Source organism: Mastomys coucha, unplaced genomic scaffold (assembly GCF_008632895.1).
Source record: "Mastomys coucha isolate ucsf_1 unplaced genomic scaffold, UCSF_Mcou_1 pScaffold7, whole genome shotgun sequence".
NCBI classification, from domain to species: domain Eukaryota; kingdom Metazoa; phylum Chordata; class Mammalia; order Rodentia; family Muridae; genus Mastomys; species Mastomys coucha.
Window position 1 is genome coordinate 5,921,181 of NW_022196913.1, and position 6,656 is coordinate 5,927,836.

Consider the following 6,656-nt stretch of genomic DNA (forward strand, 5'->3'; position numbering starts at 1 on the left):
AAAGGGGGATATGTGGGGAGCCGTGAAGCTTGAGAGGCATTCGCCATGGCAAGATGGCACCTACTTCCGCTATTAACTCCTAGTAAACAACTGTTTGCGCATGTGCGTAGAGTGAAAAGACGCCATGTCACAGCCCATTCTGGGGCATCACGTAGGGTAATGAGCGAATAGCCAATCATGGGTAGACACGCCGCACTGTGGTGTATATAAGCAGTGCGGATTACTGGCTCGACCTCTTTTTCCCTCTGGGAGAGGGCAGTAAACATTGTTGCAGAAGGAACCTAGTGTGTCTGTGTGTCTTCTTCCCTGCGAGACTACTGCGTGGGCTACAGTTGGTATTGAGTCTTTGTAGTGATCTTTCTGTTGGAAAAGAAGTTTATTTCATGAGTGATTAGAATATTTACAATGCAGTTAGAAATTATTCTGTTTGGTAAAGTATTGCTTCTTAGTTCTGTGAGATTCATGATTGTACTAGCACCATGTGATTGCAAGCTTTACAAGGCCTGATTTATGTCTTGTTAAATGAGCCTCATATCTTGGTAGTAACTGACTGCTCTTTACATTTAAGTCAGCATTCAAAGTATTGTATTTCACATTGACACTCTCATATACATATCGATGTTGTCCAATTTAAATACAGTATATGACAAGTGCTAAAAATAATTTTAAACTTTCAAGCCAAATTCATTGTTATTACACAAGAAATTATACTAATATGTTTATATTAGAATATTCATAATTAGGGTTTCTTGTAAACAATAGATTTAAGGTGGTAGATATGAAAGCAAACTTATAAGTTACTTCACCCAATTTCTTTACTTTTTCAGATATAAAAACTAAATCCTAAGATAGTAAATAGTGCAAACATTAGCCTTCAGTCAAAGAAAGCATTTGTCTTGGTAAGTGGTGCATTGTTTAGTTTGAGAAAATAATGACAACTCTTCAGCTTTGTGCCCACATTTCCTCTTGTAAGGGTTTTAATTCTGCCCAAAAGTAAATTTTTATGCTACTTTAATTGCTCACTTTCCTGCATCTATATAATACATAAAATCAGACTTTGTCTTCCATGGCTATAGTAATGATTAAGATACTTAATCCAATGTATCAGATGCTTTTAGAAAAATTGGTAGACTGTTTTGTAGAAGAAAAATGAAATAGAAGAAAAGATACTTTTATCTAACTGTAAAGTACCTGGTTAACTGGTCATGTGTGTGTTCTTTGTATAACATGGGTTAAGTTTCTTTCTTCCATGTTGACAATACAAGTTAGACAGCATGGGGATAGTTTTTGAATTGTTGAATCCTTTTATCAGATGAAAATCACAAAAGTGATTTGTTCTAGAAATGAATTAAGAACAACTATCTTCTGAATTCAAGTTCACTTTCACCCTGCATACTACCCTTATACAATTTTTATTCCTGTGTTAATTTTATAACTATTTCCCAGTAAAGCAAAAGCACCATTGAAATAAGGCCACTATTATACTGCACTGAAGTAAAGAAATATAAATGTTGAAGTGAAGAATAAGAGATGCAGACTCAATCAAATGACTGTAATCCTTCTACTCTGTGGCTCCTCATAAATGAATTATGTATGGTTCCTCACAAGTTATTGATATCTCTTGTCATCTAGAAAAACATTCGCTTTGAGAGATTGGCTTCTTTGAAGAACTCACCTGTTAGCTTCTCTCAGCCTTATTTCCTGAGAAATTCTCTTGCTTATTGAGCATGAAAGTAGATTGAAGGTATAGTTAAGATGGATGCATAAACTCAATATCTGAACCGGAACTGAGGATAGGATGCTGTTGTTCTTGTTCTTGTTGTTGTTTCTGTTGGTTGTATTCCAAGACACAAACAAAATAATAAACCATCTAGAAAGGGTGAGTCATGACATAAAGTTATTTCTACAAAGTATAAATAGGTGATTCTTACATCAACAAAAATGTTGCCCAAATCTCTCTTGTGAAGCATTAAGAATTCCTTGAAGGGCATAGCCCTAAATAACCAGAAACATATGAAAAAAAAGCTTCAAGATGTAATTACATACAAAATGTATTCAATACTAAAAAATTAGTGTGCTTTGTCTGGCTTAATTCATAGAACAGTATGCCAAAGGAGTTAAAGCAATACTAATCTCGTTTTGCCATAAAGAGACTTAAAGTTCAGAGAGTTTAAGTATTTCTGTAAAGATTGGCATCTTGTCTAAAAACCCAGAAAATGGAAGAACCACAATTCACACTATGATCTAACTAAACCCTAACCCCTATTTAACTGGCATTGCATTTACTTCTTCTGTTCCACTATTCACACATTTATTTTCCATAAAAGCAGTCACACCAAAGTGCTGAATTAAAAGTTTGTTTTAAGAGGTTCAGGTTCATTTTACATGGTTTTTGGTTGTATTTGTGGTATATAGAAACATCTCTTAGATAAGAATTTCTGTAGTCTGATTATCTCCTGCCATACTGGAAGGCTGGTGTGTTTAGATTTCCTCTAGGTCCTGGTTCTGTGACAAGAACCAAGGATTTGCTCTCTAAAATCTCTGTGCTCTCCCTGCCCTCAGACATATTTTTGTCAGGCATTGATAGCTCAACAGATTTCATACAATCAATTATATTATGGAGGGCTTAAACAAACTTTTAAATCTGAATCATCCAGGCCAATAGAATATAAAGAAATTAAATTTTAACTTCATGGAAAATAAGTTCATACTACAGAAAAATTAATTATATAGTATATTTTAAAATCAAACATATTTATTTAAAATAATATGTTTGCATATAATAGTACTCAAACCAAGTTTGAAACAAATTTCTAAAATATATTTTTAAATTAAAAAATAATTTAAAGCTTAAAACTTACAATTATTTATTTTTCTGGCTTTACAAGCTTTTAAGGATAATTTTTATTTTTGTTTTTATTTTTATGTGTGTGGGTGCTGCGTGTGTATGTGCATGCATGCTTGCCTGGTTCCTGTGTGGGCAGAGCACAGGGCTGCATCCCTGAGACTAGAGTTATATTCAATTGGGAGCCACCTTTGGTTGCTGGGGATCAAACCTGTTTTGTGGAATACTAAACAGCTCTCTTTGCCATGTAGCTATCTCTCCAGCTCTAGTTTTCTGTCTTTAAACTTAGGTGATGTTGCTATTTTTAACCTATATCTGATTCTTTGTGCTTAGACCATGGCATATCTCAGTAAATTTTCATGAATAGCCATATATTTAATGTGTATGCTATGTATGCCATGCCAAACTAGAATATAGCAAAGAGAAAAGAGATATCTCTTTGTAGCTTTATTTAAATATGAATGAAATAATTTGGTTCTGTATTACCTAAAATAGCATCTGGCACAAAGTTAAGAGCTTTGTGTAAATCTATGTTGTGTGCTTTATGTAAATCTATGTCTTCATGACTCATGTAATTCTGTTGTATTTAATTGCATAGAATAACAATGTTCTTTCAGAATGTTTCCTGATTGATAGGCTCCAATTTTCTTTCATGATTCATCTAAAATAAAAGTTATAAACAATTATTTTCCAAGATTTTTTTGTTTCCAATATAAGGTTTATTGTTTATTTTCCTATAAAATAGTTTCTAATTTACACAGTAATACAAGTGATGAAGATATATAATAATTAAGTTTGATCATCAACAATAATATTATATTGCAGTATTCTTAGCTTCATGTGTAGAAGGGTACCGAATGGACACATAAAGACAGACTTTAAGTTCCATATAAATCACAGGGATTGCACTCAGGTTTTCAGGATTGGTGACAGGCACCTTTAATGTTGACTCATCTTGTTCCCCTCTGCCTAGACAAGAGGTTGATTTATTTTATTTTTTAATTGTCTACCTTTCTGCATTATTAATCTAAAGTGAGTTCATGTACATTATATTAGACTATCACATTAAAATAAAATTGTATTTGCTAAAAATGGGATTATCTAGAGTGGAGTCATAGCAATTCTTCAATAATTTTATACATAAAATAGAAAATAGAATAATTTTAAAATGTTTTCATAGTTTTAATTTTTTCATAATTTGGTGCATGGGTATATTGCCATCTCATTGTTTGTATGCCTCACTCATCCACTCAAGCTTCGCCCATGGTCCCCAAGTCCTCTCTAATTCATAATCTCTTCTACTGTAATTATTAATATTGTATATGTCTACACAGACAAAAATATATAGATATAAAATATGTCATACACATAAACCTTATAGAGTCTAATTAATTCTAGACAAATATACCTCCTTGATTTTTTCCTAAATGTCTGAAAGCCTTTATCATTCTACAAACATTCTCCATAACAGAGTTCCAACACATTATTGCTGGACTCTAGGAAAAATGAAAGCAAAAGAAAGAAAACAAAAACAGAAACAAAAAGCACCACTTAAGGAAAGAGTCTGATGCTTTTCAAAGTAGGAAAGATGTTTGCTGTTTCCTCAAACATGATGTGAAACTAACAAGATGATCTGCATAGCCAATATTTATCTCATCTTTTAGAACCATCTGTCCACTTCCTGCCAGAATCCAGGATTAGTAAAGAAACCTAATATGTCCAGTTTGTAAGAGCATCACCAAGTATAGTGCTTGATCATCTTCTATTTCTGATCAACACTTTATTTACTACCCTTCTCTATGGGAGGTCTGATTCCCTGTCTTGTCTTCCATAAGAATCTTGTTAGGTAAAAAGAACAAAGTCACCCTCACTCTGGATGTTTCTTTCTATCAATTTTCAATCCCATCTCCTATTTCCTGGCTATAAATTCCACTAGCACACACTTTCTTTAGAGTAGCCTGATCTCTTATAACTCTAAGATCCTATTTCTATGGTTTCTATGTCTATCACAATGGTTCTTAACAAAACATTTCCAGGATTTAAACAAAAACAAAAAACAATGATTCTAAACAAAAAGTTGCAAATTTTCCAAATATTGTTTTAATTTCAATGAGTTACTATACTTTTTAAGTAAAAACAATAAAACCATGAAACCAATCCAAGGGAAAGTACAAGACACCAAAGATTTGCTTGTCTCACTGGTCTGTTTATGTTTCTGTATCTTAATGATGATACATAGGAAAGTAATATTATTTGCTAATCCAACCTTTAATGTCCAATTACAAGACTGTTGGAATAGTTTGTATATTATCTGTTTCTTTGTTCTTTATTTCTATTAAATCTCTCTTCATGTGAGTAAACAACAAAGATAAATGTATGAAGTAGTACTCTATTTATAGTCAATATTAATTCACATGTCTGGTGAGAAAATACCAGAAGTTTTGCTCACTTTATGTGCACAATATGTATGCATAATTTGTATGGATTTTCACATCTTTCAAGTAAAAATAATATTGAAAAGTTCATTTGCTCCAAACTCATAAAACACAAATAACTTTTCTTGGCTATTCTATATGATTAAATTATTTATCCTTTCTTATAGCTTGTAAGACTGCATTTAATGAATATAAAGTTGTTCATAAGTATAAATTATTTTGTAGTGAAGATGGCCTAACCTTGTTCTTTTCTACTCAAGTTGAGTATATCTAATAATTTGACTGGATATGAACTCTTAGTCACACAGAATGTTCATTTTCACTATTGAACGCTGGTCTAACTTAATAGTTTTTAGTTATTTGCTAAAGAAAAAATGAGTATATAATGGTGGTGCGTGCCTTTAATCCCAGCACTCAGGAGGCAAATCTCTGTGAATTTGAGGTTATCCTTGTTTACAGAGTGAGCTCCAGACAGAAAGGGCAACAAAAAGAACCTTGTTTAAAAAACAAAACAAGAGGGAGTGCTCTGACCCTGGTCCCAGGTGAAATCACCATTTTCTCTCCAATGACTTTCTAAGGTGAGATCATCCAGGAAGCTCGGGCTGCAGAAATGGCAGGGTGGCTGGGACAGGATCCTTTCTACCTCCATCTACAACTAGGAAGAACAACAGATCCACAACCCTCAGCATACCTTTCCAGCAGGTGGAGAGCTTCTTTCCAGGGAGTGCTCAGACCCTGGGTCTCAGTTGGGACCAACTGGGAGGCACAGGCCACAGAAGCTGCAGGCTTTATTTATCCATCTTCACCCAGGTAGGACAGCTGATCCACAGCCCTCTACACACAGGTCCAGACAGGGTGGAGCTGATCTCCCAGAAGTGCTGACACAGGCTTATAGACCCAGCTGGAGGCAGCAAGAACATCTAACACCATAGATCAACAGATGGCAAAAGGCAAACACAAGCATCTTACTAACAGAAATCAAGACAATTTGGCATCATCAGAACCTAGTACTATCATAGCAAGTCCTGGATACCCCAACACATCGGGAAAGCAAGATTTGGATCTAAAATCATATCTCATGATGGTAATAAAGGAATTTAAGAAGGATATAAATAACTCCCTTAAAGAAATACAGGAAAAGACAAGTAAAGAGATACAAGGCCTTAAAGAGGAAACACAAAAATCCCTTAAAGAATTACAGGAAAGCACAACCAAACAGGTGAAGGGATTGAACAAAATCATCCAGGACCTAAAAATGGAAGTAGAAAGAATTAAGAAATCACAAAGAGAGACAACTCTGGAGATAGAAAGCCTTGGAATGATGTCAGGATCCATAGATTCAAGTATCACCAACAGAATACAAGAGATAGAAGAGA

At 34.0% G+C, this 6,656-nt stretch overlaps 1 long non-coding RNA gene across 1 annotated transcript in view; it reads right to left on the reverse strand.

The window, feature by feature from the left end:
- LOC116082345 overlaps positions 1-6,122 on the reverse strand; it is a 21,542-nt gene extending 15,420 nt beyond the window's left edge. The window contains exons 1-2 of the long non-coding RNA XR_004115257.1: positions 5,972-6,122; positions 1,676-1,828 (exon numbers count right to left, since the gene is read on the reverse strand). This is a non-coding gene — a long non-coding RNA (uncharacterized LOC116082345). The remainder of the gene's footprint in view (positions 1-1,675; positions 1,829-5,971) is intronic.
- Positions 6,123-6,656: the final 534 nt, after the last annotated feature.